General features: G+C 37.3%; 1 pseudogene; it reads left to right on the forward strand.

The window, feature by feature from the left end:
* The first annotated feature begins 450 nt into the window (after positions 1–450).
* LOC134734822 (secretory carrier-associated membrane protein 1-like) lies at positions 451–8,542 on the forward strand (annotated as a pseudogene).
* Positions 8,543–24,014: the final 15,472 nt, after the last annotated feature.

Genomic DNA, 24,014 nt, shown 5'->3' on the forward strand with positions numbered 1-24,014 from the left:
CTCCTTTATATGGCCCCCATAGGGCTCTTTCACTCAGAGCCACTATTCCCCTGCCCTAATCACCCCAGGGCCTCCAGACAGCTAGAGACAACCCCTATACCCTTGAGCCAGCTGAAATTATTCATATTAGTCAATGTTAAACCTATTCACCCTGCCTCACCTGTTTCTTTCTGCAGAACCCACAATAAAGACTTTGCCCGTGTTTTCCCCTAGCTCTCTCTGACTTCTGACTGACTTGGTGCTTCCCCTTGTGGCCCCTGCATGGTGAGGTATAGCCGTCCCCTTGGGAACTGTAATAAACTATCTTTTCAATGGCAATTGGGTCCTGATCTGTTGGCCTCACCATACCCAAATAATAATAAAACCTACATTTTAAAATAATTATTTATAAACATAGTATGTTAACGTATTTTTATAAAGCATTGGCAGGATTTACACTACATCTGTCAAATGGCTGACTCCAGGAATGAGAAGGGTTATGAGATTGGGGAGTTGGGATATCAGAGGGTCACAACTTTACATGTAGGAGTACGCTATCATAAAACAGGAGACTTGAAGCAAATATAACAAAATGTTAAGAACTACCCATTCTGTGTGGTAGGACAGAAGTGCTTATTATATGATTTTAAAATATTTATTTTTGAAAATAAAAATTATTTTTAAAAGATTAATGTTACCTACAACATTCAGGAGATGTGGTAACGATAATACTAAATAAGGAGCAAAGAGTATTCAGGAGATTCATATACAAGTTAGGATGCAATTTTCAAAACAAGTTGAGGCAAGAAATGCAGAGAAGAGACACAATAGCAGGGGCTTTTAGGAAAGTAATGGTATTCCAGACACTCCAATTTATTCACAACTTGTTCAACACCCCTTCTCAACTGGGTTAGTGTATCAGTTATCTGTTACCACAGTAATGCCATGTAACAACCATGACAGAAAACACAAAACTCCCCGGCATATGGCAATAAACTCTTCTTACTCACAAGTCTTTAGGTTGACTAAGCATTTTGTTGATCGAAGCTGAGCTCATCAAGACTTAGTTATGTGTCTGTTGCCAGCTGTAGGGCAATTAAACAGTCAACCCTGGATGAACTTGCTCACAAGCCTGTGCCATCTTGCTCTATTCCACATGACTGCTCACCAGCAGGCTCATCCAGCCTTATTCTCATGGCAAAGAGAGAGCAGCAAGAGGCAACAAGAAGAAACACACAGGGCCTCTAAAGACCTGGGCTCAGAACTGGCACACTGTTGGTTCCACACATGATTTATGCCAAGGCTAGTATAGACTCAGTGTCTTTAATGGAAGAAGTAAACAAATCAAAACCATTGCTACCATCAATCCCACCTCAGTTAGACAAAAACTATCTTGGTGGATACTTTTTCCAGTTTACTTCATTCACTGTGAGAATTAAGAAGCCAGACAGAGCAGGGATTAGCTCTACTTAGGGTTTGTTTGTTTGTTTGCTTTAAATAGATCCTTATGTGTTCCTGTTTGAGATCATTCCCTGATATGGCAGTATCCTTATCAGTTGACCTAGACCTTCCTAGAGTATTGTAACCTAAGAAATGTAAGTCCCATATTCTTCAGAAATGCAGTCTGAAAAAAGCTAATGTCTCTGATTATTTACCTAAGAGAGGACAGAATTATATGCTGGGAATGTTAAAGTCAGTGACAGGCCACCTTCCGGTCATGATGTCAATTATATTCTTGCCAGAATGCCTGTAAAGCCTTCTCAAAGGAAATCTTGAAAAACAGGGTGAAGAAATAACACATATGACTATATTCCCGCTTTTGGGAAGTCACAATTCACCTTAGTTTTATACACCGTTGGTTGCCAGACCAGTACCCATTCCTTCTTCCTTTCTTAACCAACAGATCCTTGATTTGCTTTAGGGCAGCAATGCGTCAATTAAAAATACTCCTTATTCCAGACTCACTTACAGCTAGTGATAGCTGCATGACCTATTATTTCCTGGCAGTGAGACATAAGCACAAGTTAACTAAGTGGACAACTAAGAAAAATATATTTCTTTCCAGAAATAAAGGGACATATTTCCTGTTTTCCACCTTCTACCCTGGACCCTTTCCGGTGTTTCCTGCCTAGAAGTGCAGCAGCCACCGTATGAGCATGAGAAAGAAAGCCCCACACTATGCCAGGGAGGCTGCAGGAGAATTCAGAAAGGAGACTGCACACTGGGGGCATCCTGGAACTGACATTCCACTCTGGATGCCTGTGTCTGCATTTATTTTTCTACATAAGAAAAATAAACTCCTACTTGTTTATATCTTTGCAATCAGATTTCTGTCACATGCAGCCAAATGCAAATCTAAATAATTTGTGAGTTCTAAGAATTTCTGCACTGAAAGAAAAACCTTCCTAGCTAGATTTAGTCATTCCATAACATATGTATATTGTACACCATAAATATACACAATTTTATCTATCAATTTAAAAATAATATTAATAAAATAGTAAAGATGTGAAAGACCTAAATAAATAAGGGGCAAAAAAGCTCAGTCCTTCCCAAACTTATTTACACACAAGCACTTTTTTTTAAAAGTAATTTATTTTTACCTCCTATAGTATATGAACAATGCTTCACAGAATATCTGTTTGGAAAATTCCATTTTCTTTTGTTTTATATAACTTTTACCTTGAATGGCCTGTTTCCTGGTTAAAGTACTGCATTAATGAAATCAGTGTGTAAAACAGATCTTTATATGGACAAATCATCTTGTAACACCAGCTATCTCAGAATAGACATCATTTGCTTATCCATGATCCCGTTCATCAAAAAATATTTATTGGTCACCTAATAGGTTCCAAACTTTGCTAGGTCCTGGGGATAGAAAGATAACTTAATCCAGTTCTCAAATCTGTTAGCTTAAGGTTAGTGTAACAAAACAATTATTTATAACGTAATGTATCTAAAATTCTCTGTTACCACAATTTAAGGACATTCCAAGCATCCAAGGCACGCCATCATGATTCTCCTGATTCATGAATATTAACCTAACACTGTCAGGTTAATGGGGAAAAAACTGGATACTCAGGAAGGATTTGAGCCAGCTATCCAACATTTACATATTTTTAAAAATTATTTTTTATTGGGACATAATTGATATACATATTTTCAGGGTACATGTGATAATCTGATACATTCATATAGTCAAATCAGGGTAATTAGGATATCCATCACATTAAATGTTTAGCTTTTCTTTATGCTAGCAGCATTCAAATTATTCTCTTCTAGCGATTTTGAAATGTTTAATAGACTAATGTTAACTATAGTCACCCTTCTGATCTATCAAACACCAGGTCTTATTTCTTCTATCTATTAGTAATTGTATAATTGTACTCATTAATAGTCTCTCTTTATTCCCTCCTTTGCCACCCTTCCTGGCCTCTGGAAATCTATCTATCTTCATAAGCTCCACCTTTTTAGCTCACACGTATGAGTGAGAACATGCTATATTTGTCTTTCTGTGCTTGTTGTATTTCACTTAACATAATGCCCTCCACTTCCATTCATGCTGCTGCAAATAACAGGATTTTATTCTTTTTATGGCTGGATAATATTGTTTATATACCACATTTTACTTATTCATTTATCCATTGATTGGCACTTAGGTTGATTCTATATTTTGGGTATTGTGAATAGTGCTGTAGTAAACATGGGAATGCAGACATCTCTTTGATATATTGATTTCCTTTCTTTTGGACTGGATCTCAACAATCCCTTCAAGCCTCCACCAGGCAGTGTGAGGATGCCTAACGTACCCAATACACAACCAGCAATAATGAAACCAACAGAGAAACATCCAGTTTATACACCGATTGCAAAAAAACATGCGTTGGCCCAAGCTGAACTTCTTAAACACCAGGAAGAAGTAGAAAGAAAAGATGCAGGATTAGATCATTGGGAATGAGAAATGCAAAACCTCACTCAACATGGTAGAAAAAATAATTGGCCACTTCTTCTTAGCAGTTTTCCTATAGAACCTTGTTTCTATCAGGAGTTTTCTGTTGACATTCCTATAGAATTCCAAAAGACAGTAAAGCTTATACACTACTTGTGGATGTTCCATGCTGTAAAACTGTTTCTAAATATCTTCAGATGCTTGTCTTGGTTTTGTGTTGATTTTGCAAGAGTGGTTGATTTTGGTTTGAGTATCCTGAGGTTCTTGCTTTTTACTCCTTGTTCATTTGTCTGTTGGTGCAGACCGCTTTATGGAGCTTTCAGGAGGGACAGTTCATTCAGATTCTTTGTATTCTTCTTCATCTATATTCGTTAGTTTCCTGTACATGCATTCCAGACTGTAGGATTTCATAATTGGGGCAATTGTGGTTGAGTTTCAACCCTTACTGTTCTCAACCAAAATATTCCTGTTGTAATCAGGATGATAATCACAGCAGCACTTTCACAGCATCAGCAGCCATCTCACTAGTTATGTTTTTAAAAGATGATGGCCTCCAGCTGCATCTGTGTTGCTACAAAGAACTTAATTTCATTTTGGGGGTTGTGTAATATTCCATGGTGTATACATACCACATTTTCTTTATCCAGTCTACCACTGATGGACATTTGGGTTGATTCCATGACTTTGCTATTGTGAATAGTGCTGCAAGAAACATACAAGTGCAGTTGTCTTTTTGAAAAAAGAAGGTACTAATTAACATTCCCACTAATGGTGTACAAGGGTTCCCCTTTGTCTACATTCTCACCAGCATCTGCTATTCTCTGTCTTTTTTGTAAAAGCCATTCTAACTGGAGTGAGATGATATCTCATTGTGGTTTTGATTTGCAATTCTCTGATAATTAGTGGTGGTGACCATTTTTTCATATATCTGTTAGCCATTTGTATGTCTTCTTTTGAGAAATGTCTGTTCAGATCTTTTGCCCATTTTTTATTCAATTATTTGGGTTTTTACTATTGAGTTGTTTGAGCTTCTTATATATTCTGGTTATTAATTCCTTGTCAAATGGATAGTTTGCAAATATTTTCTCTCATTATATAGGTTATCTCTTCAATTTTTTATTGTTTTCTTTGTTGTGCAGAAGCTTTTGAGCTTTATGTAATCCCATTTATCTAGTTTTGATTTTATTTTGTGTGCTTTTGAGGCTTATTCAAAGTATCTGCCCAGATCAATGTTCTTGAGCATTTCTCTAGTGTTTTGTTCTAGTAGCTTCATAGCTTTTTTGTCTAGTAGTAGCTTTATTTTTAAATAAAAATATATTCTATGGCCATGAGTTGGAAGAATCAATATTGTTAAAATGACCATACTACCCAAAGTGATTTACAGATTCAGTGCAATCCCTATGAAAATACCAATAACATTCCTCACAGAAATAGAAAAAAAGTACTAAAATTAATATGAAACCACAAAAGACGCCAAATAGCCAAAGAAATCTTGAACAAAAAGAACAAAACTGGAAGCATCACACTACCTGACAACAAATCAGCCGGTACTGCATAAAAACAATGGAACAGAATAGAGAGCTCAAATATCAATCCACACACTTACAGCCCACCCATTTTGGATGAAAATACCAAGAAAATACAATAAAGAGAGAGTAGCGTCTTCTATAAATGATGCTAAGAAAACTGGATAACCATATGCAGAAGAATAAAACTAGACTCTATGTCTCACCATATAGAAAAATCAAATCAAAATGAATCAATATTTACATCTTAACTCAGTCTTGATTTTCTTTAATTGTCCTCTACACGCAATGATTCATGTCAAAGGACAACAATGGCAATTCTTTATGAAAACCCTAAGCAGTTAATGCCCTTGATAGAAGTGAAGAGACCTAGTATATAAAGAATAAGAGAAAGATGTAATTATGACTAAACAGGGGTTCAAGTTCAAGGAAGGGATAACTTTGGTATCTTGAATAGGAGAGGGGTAAGAAAGGGACATGAGAGTGACATGTTGTCGGAATGCAGGGGAGTTTTTAATGGAAAGGCAGAAGATTAAAATACCAAAAAGAGTGGTTGGTTGATAGAGCAAAGTCTCCGAACACATAGAAGGCATTGGAATAAAGAACAAAAACATGAAATTAACCTGAACAGAAAGAAGCCATCATCCTTCAATACAAAAGAAGGAGAGTGAAATGAGAGCAGATGTGGGTAGTGTGTGGTTGGAAGAGAGATTTCTATGGGTTGAATTGTGTTCCCCCAAAATATATATTCAAGTCCTAACCCCACTCCCTCAGAATGTGACCTATTCAGAAATTAGGCTGTTTCAGATGTAATTAGTGAAGATGATATGCTGGAGTACGGTGGGGCCCTAATCCAATACAACTGCAATCTTTATAAAAGAGGGAAATTTGGACACACACACACACACACACACAGAAGGAAGACAATGTGAAGAGACATGAGGGATGATGGCCATTACAACTGAGGCAGAGATTGGAATGCTGCATTTGCAAGCTAAAGAATGACCATGGATTGCCAAGAGCTTCCAGAAGCTAGGAAGAGGCAAGACAGAATTCTCCTCTACAAGTTTTAGAAGGAGCATGGCCCTGCTCATACCTTGATTTCAAGCTTCTAACCCCTAGAACTGTGATAGCATAAATTTCTGTTGTCATAGCCACCAAGGTTGTGGTACTTGGTTATAGCAGCCTTAGGAAATGAATACAAAGGTGTTGCAGAGATCACACTTGTGGCTTTTATCTTACTGATGATGAAGTTAAGGGACTAGCACCAAGATTAAAAGCAAGCATTGACTGTAGTGAAGTTCCAAACTAATACCTGAGGAGAATAAAAGTGGAAGCCAAGCATGAAGATATACAAATAAGTAATAAGGACTTGGCTGAAGTCAGTGACTATGGATTTATTGCAACACTAATCTGATAAAAATTCGAGACACAAATATGAATTTAGTACATGATAAAGATATTTCAAATCAGTGCATAGATGATGGATTGGTTATTCAATACAATACAATTAACAATTTAGGGGTAGAAAAATAAATATCTACAGGTGGAACTAACTGTCCCCTTGAATTAAAAATAATGTTAAAGAGTTGTTTATAATAATTGTTTTAAAAAGGGAAACAACCTAAATATCAAATAAGGGAAAATATCATATAAATAACATCTGGTTGTTAACAAACTTTACACCATAATAATATATTCTTTTTTTTTTTTTCTTGAGACGGAGTCTCGCTCTGTCGCCCAGGCTGGAGTGCAGTGGCGCAATCTCGGCTCACTGCAAGCTCCGCCTCCCGGGTTCACGCCATTCTCCTGCCTCAGCCTCTCCGAGTAGCTGGGACTACAGGCGCCCGCCACCACGCCCGGCTAATTTTTTTGTATTTTTCAGTAGAGACGAGGTTTCACCACGGTCTCGATCTCCTGACCTCGTGATCTGCCCGCCTCGGCCTCCCAAAGTGCTGGGATTACAAGCGTGAGCCACCGCGCCCGGCCCGTAATAATATATTCTTATTTTAAAACTAGAAAATGTCAATACATGCTATTGTCAACTATTATAGTTTTATAAAATATATGTATATACATACAGACATATACACAATGTGTCTATACATCTCTAAAGAAAATAAATGGTTATTGACTATTATCTCCATATGATAGAATTACAGGTATTCTTTCTATATGATTTTCTTTCAAATTATATACTTAATATTTGGCTTTAATTATTCATGGCTTTATTTAGAAAAGTACTGTAACAATGGTGGTTCCAGAATTTGAGGATCCTATGTAAGTTGTCAAAATAGCCCAATGTTTCAACTCTTTTTTTCAAGAATCAAAAATAATTCCTGAGATGGAGATCAGAAGAGCCATGTTTAAAAGAATAGATGAAAACCAGATACCCAAGGAAACTAAAGCAGGGAAATACATACCTGGGACCACGTGTATATACTAGATGTCTGGTGCATCGGTTAGGAACATTGCAAAGATAAATAAAATTTGGGGAGTAAATTGCCCATGAAAAAGTTTAGGCCATTTGAGGAATTTAAGATTTTGTGGTATAATTTGGTTTTGGTTTTAAACTTAGAGACTGGCAGTGATCTGTTTTATGCCATGTGAGTTTGGTTTTTACCTGCTGTGGTCTGAGTGAATGACCTTAAACTGTAGGTCATTTGGGATTTTGACCTTGTTCATTTCACGTCTGCTTATGCTAGCACTATGCAGAGGTAAGAAGCTGTTACACAGACAGGGACTCCAGGCACCAGCCTATGTGCCGGGGAGAGGAAAGTGGGGAGAGGGGGCAAATTCAAAGTACAGAAGTTGGCCACAATAGCCTCGTTTTATACAGGCCTTCTAGATGTTAGGGCTTTAAACTTATTTTTTAGTTCTTCTGTGTTTTGAAGTCAGGCTTGCAGTCCAGGATTATAAACTGATGCTAAGTTCTTTGGGAGCTTTAGTGTATGCAAGCTTCTAGGTTTAAATGTGTGTGCCAGGCATAGGAGACAATGTGGATAAGCTGCCTAAAATTCTATTTATTTTGTTCATCATTCAAGGCCAAGGGTGGTGCTGTGGAGGGAATAGGCTCTTGGACCCATGAAGCAGATATCCATAATCTCATAAGAATTACTCCCAACACATGGCTTCAGGTTAATTCTGGATTTGTTATTTTGCATAGACTGTGGTCATGGCTATAGCTTTAGATTTCAGAGAGCCAATCTGAACGCAGGGTTCAAATAGTTTGTTCACATTCTCCTCTCTGAGTAGAACAACCCCACTCAAGTGATTGTCCCCCATCAAACTGGACTCATTCTCTTCTATTCCTGCCTGGTTCCGCATAATATGCCTCATTATTGCTATGTCTTCCCTTAGAAGTCTATTCCATTTATTTATCCAGCATGAAGTTCACCCAAAACTGTCATATTGATACTTCCCTTGTAATTCTTCCAGTATTTTCTACTGATCTTCCTACTCTTCTCTATAATCTGTCCAGAATCTTTGTAACTACTCAAAATAGCAGTCTCAGTCCTTAAGATAGTGGGCTCCCAATTGTCTATATTATGAATTTTTCACATTCGGCTTTAAGAGCTACCTCTCAACAGTTTTTTTGGATCCTGCTTCTCAGCAGAGTCTACAGACAATTCAGTCTGCTCTCTCATATCTTCCCCTCTCTTTCTACCCAAGATTTCTTTGGACCTCTGCCACAGTTTCTGATCTAATAACAACAAAGCATCTTCTCCTTTTCTAATTCCTTTGTTAAGCAGAGTTCGATTTGGGTATATATTATTTTCCCAGTTGTCTTTCCTGGTCGTAATATCTGCTTTTCCCCTTTAGCTCTGTCCAGTCTTCTGATTTCTGCAATCTCAACTTTTGTTCTTAGGGAATTAGTTTCTTTCTATAGATAATTGTTTTTCAAGGAGGGTGTAACTGATAACAGTGCAGGATAACTCCTTTTCATCTATTATTTTGGTGAAGCTGTCCTATATATTGCAAATGGTTTAGCGTCCCTGGCCCCTGCTCACTAAATACCAGGTGCACTTTCTCAAATTCCCCTATGGAAATCAAGAGTCCACAGCTATGTCTACATCATGATTTTGTTGTTGTTGTTGCAGTTGTTGGGGTTTTTTTTTTCGAAACAGAGTCTTGCTCTGTTGCCCAGGCTGGACTGCAGTGGCGCGATCTCGGCTCACTGCAACCTCCGCCTCCCGGATGGTTTCAAGCGATTCTCCTGCCTCCGCCTCCTGAGTAGCTGGGATAACAGGCACGTGCCACCATGCCCAGATAATTTTTGTATTTTTAGTAGAGACGGGGTTTCACCATGTTGGCCAAGCTGGTGATGAATTTTTGGTGAGTGGGTTCAAATGTGCCTGACCAGTGTGACGCGGCCTGCTAATTCTGCCTGCTCCCAGCCCTAGAGAGTCCCAGGAGAGGTTGTGGAACACTGGAAAAGTGTTACTAGCTCTACGCTTGCTCTGGAAAGGAAGAAGTAGGAGATCTAGAAAAACTGCCTCTGTAGCAATGCCAAAACCAAAGCCCACTTAGAACAGTTTGGGGAGAAAATGGGAAGTAAGGGTGATAAATGGAGATCAGTTTTCTTTTAAAAGGAGCGGAGTTGGAGCAGAAACTAAAGTGGGATGCAGGCTAAACAAGGGTTTTTTATACAATGCAGATCAGAGAGTATGTTTGTATGCATGACACCAGGAGCTGCCTCAAAAAATTGTGGCCTCTACTTTCTCTCGTAACAGGATTTTTGAGAAAAGTTAACAAGAAAAATAATTTGCCCTAAAGAAATATGTGTATGTTTGTGTGTATACATACACTTACTCATATATATATGCAAGTGCAACAGTGGGAAAGACTCTACATCTATAATATGTCACTTTTGTATCCCTAGATTCAATGAAAATACAAGTTCTGCTGAAAACAAAATTATTCTGGAAAAAAAAAAGGTCAGTTTAAGTACAATTAAGCTCAAAAAATTTGAGTATTGTCTCAGTTGTGGAATGCAATCCAGAGAAAGCACAAATTTGTAGAATATTCCAGAAATGATGAGTATTTGAAATGTTTTATTTTGGTGCTTTCATTTTCTATAATGAAATGAGATAACAAATCCCTATTTGCGTCTTAGTATTCCAAAATAGCTAGCAAGAATAGAAAAATCTGACAGTTGCTGAGGAAAAAGAAAAAAAAACATGAAAATAGCCAAATCTGTCCAATCTTGTATTTATCCATTCAAGCTATAAATGGTGTTATTGTGGAAAAGAAGTTAAATTTTCTTCAGAGAAAAACTTTTTTTGTGGAGAAAATGGCATTCATTGCTCACTAAATAAATGTATGTAAAATTAATTTGATTCCCTTCTATTAATAACCAGTAAAAATATAATAGTGGATTATCATTCATTCATTCACTCTACAAATACTTCTAGGTCCCAGCATGGGCTAGATCCAGGGTGCAACACTGATGAAAACGGGCTCCAGCAAAAATGAGATGTCTTTCTGCCCTCAAAGCACCGATAATCTTCATACATTAAAATTATTATGAGGAACACAAACAGGCAATTCACACAAGAATAACAAATTGTCCAGAAATGTATATAAAATACTCATCCTCACTAGTAATGAACAAGTGCAACTTTAAAATTACAGTAAAATACTGTTTTTCATCAACCAACTTAGAAAAGACTTTCTAATAATAATATTTAGGATTGGTGCATAAAAATAGGCCCTCTTATTAATTGTTATTTGGAGCATTAATTAGCAACGTTTTTCTAGAATATAATCTGGCAACATGGATTAAAAGAATTAAAAGTTGTCATACTATATAGCATGAACCCACTTCCAGGAAATTCAGCTGAAAACCTAGATTACTGAAGTCTTTATAAATAAAGGAATGAGAATGTTCACCACACTACTATATATGTACCATAAAATGGAAGATTTATCAAAAAATATGGCACATTCTTATAGTACCATCTTACTAGTAAAAATTAGGTGGTAAAATAATACTGAATAAAATTAAGAACTTTATGATATAATTAGTAAAAAAAAGGGAAACAATTAAAATTGGGTATAGCATAATGCCATTATAAATAATAAATGTATATATACTGTAAAAAGATACATGTACACATGTAGAAGAAAATACAGTTGTCCCCCCTTATCCACTAGGAATATGCTCCAAGACCCCCAGTGAATGTCCAAAACCTTAAATAGTAGCAAATCCTATATATATATATATACTATGTTTTTTTCTATACATACCTACACATTATAAAGTTTAATTTATAAGTTAGGCACAATAAAATATACTGTAATAAGAGTTATGTGAAGGTTCTCTCTCTCCCTCTCTCTCTCCCTCTCTCTCTCTCTCACTGTACTCACCTATTTTCAAGCCACAGTTGACCAGAGGTAACTGAAACCTTAGAAAGCAAAATTGTGGATAATGGAGGACTACCGTAAACTGTAAACAAAAAGGTGAAATGAGTTACAAGAGAAAAGATTACAGGTCATTTAAATGTTCTTCTTTTTGCTTCCTTATATATTCTATATTTTTCATACTGAACATGTAACACATCTTCAGTTAAAAAATAAGCTTTTAATTAAGCAGCTTTAATCTCTCTATGGTTTAGACACAAACTTTGTGTGGTTTCTCAGATTTTATTGACTGCCTTGTATCTCTCTCTTAGTTGACTACCTGCCTTCATTGAATTGCTCTCTGCTCTTAAACTTGGATGTAATACTGTACGTTAGACTATTGGATTGCGCTTTCTGAGAAACTACTGAGGTGCCAGATGAAAAATAAGTATGATTCATGTTACAACATTAAAAAAAAAAACCTTGAAAACACTATGTTAAGTGAGAGAAGCCAGTCACAAAAAGTCATATATTATATGATTCTTTTTGTATAAAATGGCCAGAATGAAAAAATGTATAGGAACAGAAAGGTTAATGGTTGTCACAGCTGGGGGAAAAGGAGAATGGGAGTGACAAGTAATGGGCTTGGGGTTTCTTTTAGGGGTGATGAAAGCATTCTAAATTAGGAGATTTATGGTTCCAAAATGGCAATGTAGACACAGCTGGATTCATTCCCTAACACAGAAAACCAAAATATGTATATATACAACACTGAGATTATCACCAGACTGCAACCTGTTTAGAGATAGGCAATCTAAAATTTTGCAAATTGAGACAACCACAAGTCAAAATGTGGGGGAGATGGAGTTAAAGTGTATGATTGTTTTGTTTTGTTTGGTTTGGTTTTTTACTTTTTTGTTTGTTTGTCTTTACTCACTTTTTGTAATCTAAGTTGTTATCTCTTTAAATAATTTATTATATTTATAAGATGTTTTATGTAACCCTATGGTAACTACAATGCAAAAACCTGTAATGGACACACTAAAAATAAAAAGCAACAAATTAAGACATACTACAACTAAGAAAATTACATAGCCACAGGGATGACAATAAGAAAGAAAGAAAAGAAGAAAGGAGTTATAAAACAATCAGAAAACCAGAAAAAAAACATGGCAGTACTAAGTCCTTGCTTATCAATAACGACACTGAATGTAAATGAACTACATTCTCCAATTAAAAGACATAGATGAGCATTTTTTTCACATTTTTGTTGGCTGCTTATATGTCTTCTTTTGGAAGTCTCTATGCCTTTGCCCACTTCTTACTGGGGTTATTTGTTTTTTGCTTGCTCATTTAAGTTCCTTATATATTTTGGATATTAGGTTCTTCTCAGATGGATAGTTCGTGAATATTTTCTCCCATTCTGTAGGTTGTCTATTTACTCTATTGATGGTTTATTTTGCTGTGCATAAGCTCTTTAGTTTAATTAGGTCCCACTTATTAATTTTTGGCTTTGTTGCAATTGCTTTTTGGGACTTGGTCATAAATTCTTTGCCAAGGCTGATGTTAGGAAGGGTATTTCCTAGGTTTTCCTTTAAAATTTTTATAGTTTGAGTTTTACATTTAAATCTTTAATTCATCTTGAGTTAATTTTTGTATGTGGTGAAAGCTAAGGGTCTAGTTTCATTCTTCTGCCCATGGCTTTCCAGTTATCCAAGCACCATTTGTTGAATAGGGAGTCCTTTGTTGCTTATGTTTTTCAGCCTTGTTGAAGATCAGATGATTGTAGGTGTGTAGCTTTATTTCTGAGCTTTCTAATGGGTTTCATTGGTCTATGTGTCTGTTTGTGTACAAGTATCATGCTGTTAATCATCAGAGAAATGCAAATCAAAACCGCAATGAGATACCATCTAACAACCATCTGAATGGCTACTATCAAAAAGTCAAAAAGCAACAGATGCTGGCAAGGCTGTAGAGAAAAGGAAAGGCTTATACACTATTGGTGGGAATGTAAATTAGTTCAGCCTCTGTGGAAAGCAGTTTGGAGATTTCTCAAATAACTCACAACAAAACTTGAGACCATTATATTAAGTGAAATAAGCCAAGCACAGAAAAAAAATTTCACGTTTAATCAAATATTGCATATAATCACTCATGCGGGAACTGAAAAGGTGGATCTTAGATTCTCATGAAGATAGAAAGTAGATTGGTGGCTACCAGAAGCCAGGAAGGGTGGGAGAGGAGAGATTGATTAATTGGGTACAAATACACAGTTAGATAGAAGAAATAAGACTTGGTGTTCAACAGATCAGTAAGGTGACTGTAGTTAACACTAATCTATTATACATTTCAAAATAGCTAGAAGAGAAAAATTTAAATGTTTCTAGCACAAAGAAAAGTTAAATATTTAATGTGATGGATATCCCAATTACCCTAATTTGATTATATGACTGTATCAAATTATCACATGTACCACAAAATATGTACAGCTATTAAATAGCAATAGAAAACTAATTAATTAATTAATTTTAAAAAGGAAAAGCTACAACTTGCATATTGCAATTTAAGTAATAAAACAAGATAATCATTAAACTAAAAAAATAAAATTACATGGTGATGATGGTTGCAGAATTCTGTAAATAAAAACCATTGAATTCTACATTTTAAAATGGTGAATCTTGTGATATGTAATTATACCTCATTAAAGTTCTTACTTAAAAAAAGGTTTGTTGTGAAGATCAAAGATGATAATCTATGTAAAATGTTGGACACAGTGCCTAGTACATAGTCAGCACTAAATAAATATTAGCTATTAATATTCTAGAGTGACTGAATTTGGGAAGCTTTGTGTGACTCTAAAGTCACTGGGAAAAAAATGGATGAGTCAACCGGCATTTGTAGAGAAGAAAATGATCACAAATCGTGGTATGTGGGGTCCTGTTTTCTATCATGGCCATGGCAGCTTTGAAATCCCATCCCCCTAAGGTCGGCTGAGTGGGGTATGGCTTGGTGACTGAGGGCAGGACAAGGGTCATTGTTCAGACCTGGAACATTTCTGGCCTGTTTTGCTCAGCTATGGTTAAGAACTTTCCAATGCCCTAAGGCTGAAAGAGACACATGCAGGCCTCACCAGAGCCAATCCTGATGACAAGAAACCATAAACGAGGGGAGAATTTCCCACTGAATATCAGATATTTTAACCAGGGTTATGAACACAATTTCTACTACCAAGAGAGGAAAATGGGATTTAAGGAGAGAACTACTTTAAAGCTGAGCTTTCTACACAATCTGGATCTACGTAATGCAATAAAAAGGCTTAATGTTTTTGCAGTATGTTCTGAAGGAGCCACTTTACCGTGGCAAGATGTTCTATTACATGCACAAGGCCCTGAAGGTGCACACACTGGATTATTTAGCTGTTGGATGTGTTCTCTTACTGAATTTCGTCTTTTAAAAGAAGGAAGGAATGCATGAAGAAATATCTATAAATGACTAAGAAAATAATTTTTTCAAGTTTTTTTGTCATAATTTGTGGGGCTTTTTTTTCCTCGACTTCTGAAGCTCCAAATTCACCTTTAACAGATGTGCTATTGAATTCTGACATTAACAAAACCAAATCATTTTAAACCACTCACCAGTAAAATAAAAACTAAATATTTGCTTAGCATTCCCAGCATTTCTTTCATTATGAAAACAATGAAAATACGGACAAATTAATTCTTAATGGTACTCTATACAATAATTTAGTGCTAGGATTTATATTAGAAATGGGGTTTTCCCAAACTAAGTCTGTGGTTGACTGAATCAAAGATAAGCAAGATAATACAGGTATGTTATAAAAAGTACCCTATAAATGTCAAAAGACCATAATAGTAAAAATATATTAGAATGTTACTAACAATAATAAACAGTGCTAGCTTTCCAAAGATTCCAAAAATCAGAGTTTTGGGGATTGATAGTAGTGCCTGCCTAAAGAACACATGGCACTTGAATTCCAAATCAAGGGAGGTCATTGAAATTGCACTGATCATGCACATGCATACACATTGATTTATTACATGTCTACAGATGTGTTTAACACCAACACATACTCCCAATTGTCAATGATCTTTGACTTTTCAGCCGAGTTTTATGGTGACCTGCCATATACTTGTCACTGTGTTAGACATTGAAGGAAATAAGAAGATACTGAGTACAGGATGTCTGTCATTAAAGCTTGAAATCTCATAGAGAAGTTTCAACTAGAGCACTAGCCTCCCCATTCTGAAGTCCAATGCCAGTGCCAGTAATAAGAGGAAGAGCTACAGTAACACTGACAGAGGTTGGTGGAGTGGAGACTAGTGAAGAGTTTACATGGAAAGAGGCATTTGAGCCAGCATTGTTGTAGTGAAAATGATGATGAGGGCCAGGTGCAGTGTCTCACGCCTGTAATCCCAACACTTTAGGAGGCTGAGGCAGTCCGATCACTTGAGGTCAGGAGTTCAAGACCAGCCTGGACAACTTGGTGGAACCCCATCTCTACTAAAAATTTTAAAAAATACAAAAAAATACAAAAAATTAGCTGAGCGTGGTGGCAGACGCCTGTAATCCCAGCTACTCAGGAGGCTGAGGCATGAGAATCACCTGAACCCAGGAGGTGGAAGTTGCAGTGAGCCGACAGGGAGCTGCTGCACTCCAGCCTGGGTGACAGAGCAAGACTCTGTAGCAAAGAAAAAAGAAAGAAAGAAGGAAAGAGAGAGAAAGGAAAGAAAGAAAGGAAGAAAGAAAGAAAGAAAGAAAGAAAGAAAGAAAGAAAGAAAGAAAGAAAGAAAGAAAGGGAGAGAGAAAGAAAATGACGATGATCTAGGAAGAAAAAAAAAAAAGTAGTTCTGGTTCTGGTATTGCTCTCCGTGTAGCCATAATAATGTATCTTTTCTGGGCCTTCTAACTTATAAACTGAGAGAGTTGAACTAGATAATGCCAAGGTCATTTCAAATGTATCTATTAACAGTGACACATTCATTAGGTCATCCAATAGAGGAAGATTTTTTTTAATTGTTCAAAGCTGTCACTGGCATAGCAAGATGGAAAATCCCATTCAGTGTGGGTGGGAGCATCTTTATCAAAATTTTCTAGACCGAACTTAGGATAGGGTGGGGCAAAGGTGAGGGGTATTAATATTAAGGAGAAACTAGCAAGGATTTTTTTCTAAGAAAATCAAATAAAAATTAGATTTTGAGATTAAGTAGCAGTTGTCCAGATGAAGAGGAAGATAAGGGGGAAATTTTGCTGTTTAAAAGTTCATACGTGGGTGGGGTGCAGTGGCTCACACCTTTAATCCCAGTGCTCTGTGAGGCTGAGGCAGGAGGATCACTTGAGGCCAGGAGTTTAAGACCAGCCTCATCAACATAGTGAGATCCTGTCTCTACAAAAAAATAATAGCCAGGCATGGTGGTGTGCACCTGTAATCTCAGCTACGTGAGAGGCTGGGGTGGGAGGACTGCTTGACACCGGGAGGTCAATGCTGCAGTGAGCCATGATCATGTCACTGTACTCCAGTCTGGATGACATAGCAAGACCCCAAGTCAAAAAAAGAAAAAGTGCACATTGTTTATATGTACAGAGTAGTAAGAGAATATGCCCAAAAAGGAATGCAAGTAGCCTCATTAGGAAAGTGCAGAGGAGAATAAATAGTTATGTTTAATTGTTTACTTTTTATTTTTGTGGATACATAGGTATATATACGGGGTACATGAGGTACTTGGATACAGGCATGCAATGCTTAATAATCACATGTAATTGCCTCTTGGCCTCTTTTGCCACATTCTCTTAGACCTCTGTAAAAACTATTTTTAAAGTGAAAAAAATGACATAGTTTGATTGGTGTCCTGGAAATTTCACTTTGGTAGCAATATGAAGGAAGAACAGAAAGAACTAGAGTAAAGGGAAATTGAAGGCAAGGAGATCAGTCATGGAGCTCTCATGGTAATACAGTTAGAAACAAGGGATAGAATTAAATCAGTGACTATAGAGATAGGAGAGGGCGGCTATGTCAAATGACATACTACAGTATGTGTCAGAAGTCAGACTTGGAACTCTTTAGAACCATCAGTGGGAGCTTTGCATGAGGAACAATACAGATAAAGAAGAGATGTGGCCACATCACCACATCCAACAACATGCTCCCACCTACAAAGCAAAAGGAGTGAAATATTTAAGACTAAACTAACAAACACCATCTTTCCCTTCTTGCCCACACTTCCTTCTAAGCAAATCTACCTTCACCCTCATCGCCTTCTGAAATGGTGATTCTGTGTGGTCTTGCTTGTATCACTGCTGAGATGAGAGCTGTATACATGATTCAAGGTGAACCAATAGGCTTCTTTTCTTTAGAATTTGTTCTAAGAAGTACAGAGGTTAGGGAGGTAGAGACTGTCATCCTTGGTCATATAAATTTAAAGCTGGAGGTCATTTTTATCCATGAATATACTGAGAGAAGCAGAGATAATAGGTTTAGGGAAAGAAGCATGAGAACCAGTAACTTGATGTTACAAGAAGAGACAAGGGTCCATGGAGACAGAGAAGCCAAAGTTGTTTCTGATTTTCCAGTTCCCAGTCTAGGTTCAGCTCTGTTCCTGGTAATTGAGTCCCTTGAATTTAGGCTCTTCATTACTTGAGGTGGTGTGAATTGATTGTTTTACTTTGCTTAATTTTTTACTTTTTATTTCTGCGGGTACATAGGTGTATATATTAATATGGTACATGAGATATTTTTTGACACAGTAATGCAATGTATAATAATCACCTCACGGTAAATGGAGTATCCATTCCCTTAATGTCTGTATCTTGAAACCAAACCATTACTAATTCCAGCGCAACCTGATAGATTGCGAAGCAGATGGCCTCTTCTAAGAAAAATTTAAAACTTGGTGTTTCTAGAGCCTTGCCAAGAAGCACTCACCATGGTCCCCCTGAGAAACTACGTTCCAGCCAAATTTATAAATATCCAGTACTTTGGCACCTAGTATGTAATGAAAGAGAGATGGGCCAGCCTGCCCCAGAGTTAAGAGTGGGTATCGCTAATCTTCCTAAGGCAATCTAGTATAGTGGCCAAGAATGCAGGTTCTGGATATTAGTGCTTCAGTGTATGTATAGTTTGCAAATATTTTCTTCCATTTTGCAGGTTGTCTGTTTACTTTATCAATAGTTTATTTTGCTGCTCAGAAACTCTTTAGTTTAATTGGATTATATTTTTCTATTTTGGGGTTTTTTTGTTATTGTTCATGGTGGTTTTTGTTTGTTTGTTTACAATTGCTTTTGAGGTCTTAATCATAAATATTTTGCCTAGGCCAATGTCCAGAAGAGTTTTCCCTAGGTTTTCTTCTAGGATTTTTATAATTTCAGTTCTTACATTTAAGTCTTTAATGCATCATGAGTTAATTTTTCTGCATGATGAGTGATAGGGGTCTAGATTCATTCTTCTGCATATGGCTGTCCAATTTTTCCAGCACTATTTATTGAATAGGGTGTTTTTTCTCCATTATGTATTTTTGTGGACTTTTTGTCAATGATCAGTTGGTTGTAGGTATGTGGCTTTTATTTCTTGGTTCTGTATTATGTTCCATTGATCTGTGTCTATTTTTATACCAGTACCATACTGCTTTGGTTACTTACAATAACCTTATTGTAGATTTGAAGTCAAGTAATGTGATGCCTCCACCTTTGTTCTTTTTGCTCAGGATTTCTTTGGCTACTTGGGCTCTTTTTTTTTCCATATGAGTTTTAAGATTGTTTTTTCTAATTCTGTGTAAAATGGTGTTGGTTATTTAATAGAAATTGCATTGAATCTGTATATTGCTTTGGGTAATATGATCATTTTAACAACACTGACTCTTCTAATCCATGAGCATGGGATGTTTTCCTACTTGTGTCATCTACAACTTCTTTCATCAGTGTTTTGTAGTTCTTCTTGTAGAGATCTTTCACCCCCTTGGATAAATGTATTTCTACATATTTTTATACAAGGAACACAAACAACTCAACAAGAGAAAAACAAGTGACCCTATTAAAAAGTGGGCAAAGAACATGAACAGACATTTCTCAAAAGAAGACACACAAGCAGCCAACAAACATGTGGAAAAAATGCTCAACATCACTAATCATCAGAGAAATGCAAGTTGAAGCCAAATGAGTTGTCATCTCATACCAGTTGGTATGACTATTAGTAAAAAGTTAAAAAACAGATGTTAGCGAGGATACAAAGAAAGGGAAATGCAGCCGGGCGCGGTGGCTCACGCTTGTAATCCCAGCACTTTGGGAGGCCGAGGCGGGTGGGTCACGAGGTCAGGAGATCGAGACCACGGTGAAACCCTGTCTCTACTAAAAATACAAAAAATTAGCCGGGCGTGGTGATGGGCGCCTGTAGTCCCAGCTACTCGGAAAGGCTGAGGCAGGAGAATGGCGTGAACCTGGGAGGCGGAGCTTGCAGTGAGCCGAGATCGCGCCACTGCACTCCAGCCTGGGCGACAGAGCTAGACTCCGTCTCAAAAAAAAAAAAAAAAAAAGAAAGGGAAATGCTTAGACACTGTTGGTGAGAATGTAAATTAGCACAATCCCTATGAAAAACAGTATGGAAATTTTTCAAAGAACTAAAAGTAGAACTACCATTTGACCCAGCAATCCCATTATTGAGTATCTACCCAAAGGAAAAGAAATTGTACTGCTCTTGTATGTTTATGGCAGCACTATACACAATAGCAAAGTCTTGGAATCAACCTGTGTCCATCAATGGATGACTGGTTAAAGAAAATGTGGTACACATACACTATGGAATACTACTCAGACATAAAAAAGAATAAAATAATATCTTTTGCAGCAACGTGAATGGAGCTGGAGGCCATTATCCCAAGTGAAATAACTCAGAAACAAAAAAATCAAATACCGCATGTTCTCATGTGTAAGTGGGAGCTAAACAATGGGTACACATGGACATACACAGGGAAATAATAGACACTGGGGACTCCAAAAGCAGGGAGGATAAGAGGAAGGTAAGGGTAAAAAATTTACCTATTGAGTCCAACATTCACTATTCAGGTAATGAAAATACTAGAAATCCAAACCATTATGCAATATATCCATATAACATACCTTCATATGTATCCTCTGCATCTATAAAAATAATATAATGCAGGCTCTGATAGTAAACTACTTTAGTTTGCATCCTAGTTCTCCCTCTTGACTGCATGACCTTGGTCAAGTCATGTAATTCCCCTGTGCCTGAGATTATTCAGCTGAAAATGGGGATAACAATAGTATCTACCCCAAAAATTGTGTGAGAATGAAATAAGATCATGTATGTAAAGCAGGTAAATAGTTCTTTGTGCATGTAAGTACTCAAGAAATGCTAGTCATTATAATTTTTTATTATCACGTTTATTCTCCTTTTCTTATCAGCCACCAAATCCTTTTAATTTTGTCTTCTAAATATCTGTCACATCCATGCAATCATTTCCACCAAGATTGCTACTATACTAGCCTAGTTACTGGTAGTGCTCACCACAGTGCTTTACACTCACCAGTTATCCTCAAATCAATCTATATACAAAGCTAGAGTAATCCTCCTACAATTCAAATGAATTAATGTCTCCCCTTCTTGAAAGCCTCAATGACTCCTCATTGGCCTCAGAATAAAGTCCTATCCTTTCACAGTATGTAAGGCCCTTCATTATGTGAATGATGCTTAGCTATTCAGCCTCATCTCTTGCCATTTATTCTCTCTGATACAGTTTCTACCCTCAGAGAGTTCTTCTGCAAGACCTTGCTACACTATGAAACACTCTTTCCTGTTTCTTCTCTTGCCTACCTTCCACTTATCATTGAGTTGTCACCTTAGATATCATTTCCTCTGAGAATGTCCTTTGATACCATAAAACTTGTCTTCATCCTCTACCACAGTGTAAGTAATTTAAGTTGAGCAAGATATATCGTTCAACATTTTTGATGTTTAATATAGTGCTTGACACTATTTTTTTAAGTGAATGAATAGGTGGATGGATGAACAAATGAATGTATGCAACTTTGTAGTGCATGAAACTAGTTGCAGTATGGGGAAGTTATGTCTGGAGGAAGGTCAACTATGAAGCCAGGTTAATATATCTAAAACTGAGTTTTCAATCCAAGCAACAAGATTGAGAGAGGGCCAAGGAGGGAATCAAAGCAGGGAATCCAAAGAGCAGGTGTAAGGAAACACCAAGGAAGGATTCATGAGGTGGAGTAGAGCAGCTCATGGTAACTTTTCATGGGATCCCTGAGCTGGCTTGCACTGGCTTGTGTTCATTCAATGGAACTCTAGTACAATAGACAATAAGCAATGAGAAGGGATTGAAGGATATTTAAGAGAAAGATGCATGATCAACTTCATTTTGGAGAAAAATTGCATTTTTTTCAGCATTATAGAAGGTGGTTTGCAGGGGCAAGATTGTTGGTAGGGACACCAATTAAGAGATCATGTCAATAACTGAGTGATAATGACAGTCTGAACGAAGACAGTAACGATGAGAAAGGGGAGCAGATTAGGGCAACTATGACCAAACACATATTAGAGATATTCAAAATGTTATTAAGATTTAGTTTGCAGAGGGAGTTACAGAAACTAGTTTTAAAAGGCATAACAAATGTATGAAAGTATAGGGTAATTTGTGACTCCTGTGAATTTTAAGTTTGGATTTGAGACAGGAGAAACCATCACGTCTTCAGCCTCGTGAAACTACAATATCAATATTTAACGAAAAAAAAAGACTCTAGATGAATTTGCAAATAAAGTTTTCCTAGACCCAAAGCAGGGCTAGGACACTGGGATACATGCATTTAGTTTTTGTCTGTTTGCCCTAAGCCTTCCTACCGATCCCTTCCAACTCTCAGTTCCTGATGGTTATGGGCTCTTGTTTGAAGTGCAACAGCTCTGTCACCCACATGGAGTGTGACCAAGGACAGATCATGAAAGCTGCCAGCTTTCCATTTCACTGAAGCTGGCATGCCTTTCATGCTTACTGACCACAATGCTGCCATCATGCCCTGGGTGAGGAGACACCTTCCCCTGGAAAGTGATCAGTAAAAGAAAAATGTGTTTCAGTTGTCTCTAAAAGCAGGGAGCTAATTCATCTTGCTCTGATGCCACTTTCCTTTTCCAATTTTTAAACAAATGATTTTTGACAGAAACACTAGTTGAAGTGTCATAGTTAAAATTATTTCCCAAATTATCTAACACCTGTTGGGAAGATTATCTCAGAAGTTTACATAGTGAGACTTGAACATAAAACGTCAAAGTATCCCTCACATTTTCTGCTCTCTACTTGTCCTCTGTCCTATCGACCTCTCCTTTAAAAAAGAAAACAAAAAGGTCTTGAGGCTAGAATAGAGGGTAATCACAGTTTTTGAGCCAGGGAAAGAAGGGCGTTGAGAGGAGAAAGCATGCTAGGTGGCTGGAGCCCTCTGAGATGTCACAGGACCTCTGCGAGGTGAGAAGCCAAGTGGTGAGAGCTTGTGCTAACCTGCCTGACAGCCAAGGTCTTGTTCCTTTCAAAGTAATCTCCCCTGAGCACTCCAAGACAGGCTGGCTTAGGCAGACTCAATCCAATTTAATGGATGATTTGACAATGGAAAATTGAGGGAAGAAGGAAATGATACATGCCAGATATCAGTCCAGGCGAAGCTGAAAGGGTCTGATGCCTCCCATTCATTTACCAAGTGGGAAGTGCCTGAATGAGCAAGTGCTCAGTGCGGGGGCAAATTTTAGCAGAGTGTCTGGGGAGAAGAAATGTCCCTTTATCCTCTAGCCCTCTTGTAGAGTATCCAGAATTTGAGGGGCACTGCTTGGAAATCTCTGACAGTCAGTCCGTCTCTGCCCAATTTGACATTCTTCTTTTAGAACCTGCCTTTTCTCAGGTAGGTGCAGGAATATCAATTATTATTATTATTATTTTTTTTTGAGGCAGAATCTTGCTCTGTCGCCCAGGCTGGGTAATGAATATATGCAATGGCACGATCTCAGCTCACTGCAACCTCCGCCTCCCAGGCTCAAGCGATTCTCGTGCCTCAGCCTCCTGAGTAGCTGGGATTACAGGCAAACACAACCACACCTAGCTAATTTTTGTGTTTTTAGTAGAGATAGGGTTTCGCCAAGTTGGCCAGGCTGATTTCAAACTCCTCACCTCGGGTGGGGAATATCAGTATTTGTGACC

The sequence above is a fragment of the Symphalangus syndactylus genome, chromosome 12 (assembly GCF_028878055.3).
Source record: "Symphalangus syndactylus isolate Jambi chromosome 12, NHGRI_mSymSyn1-v2.1_pri, whole genome shotgun sequence".
Classification (NCBI taxonomy): Eukaryota; Metazoa; Chordata; class Mammalia; order Primates; family Hylobatidae; genus Symphalangus; species Symphalangus syndactylus.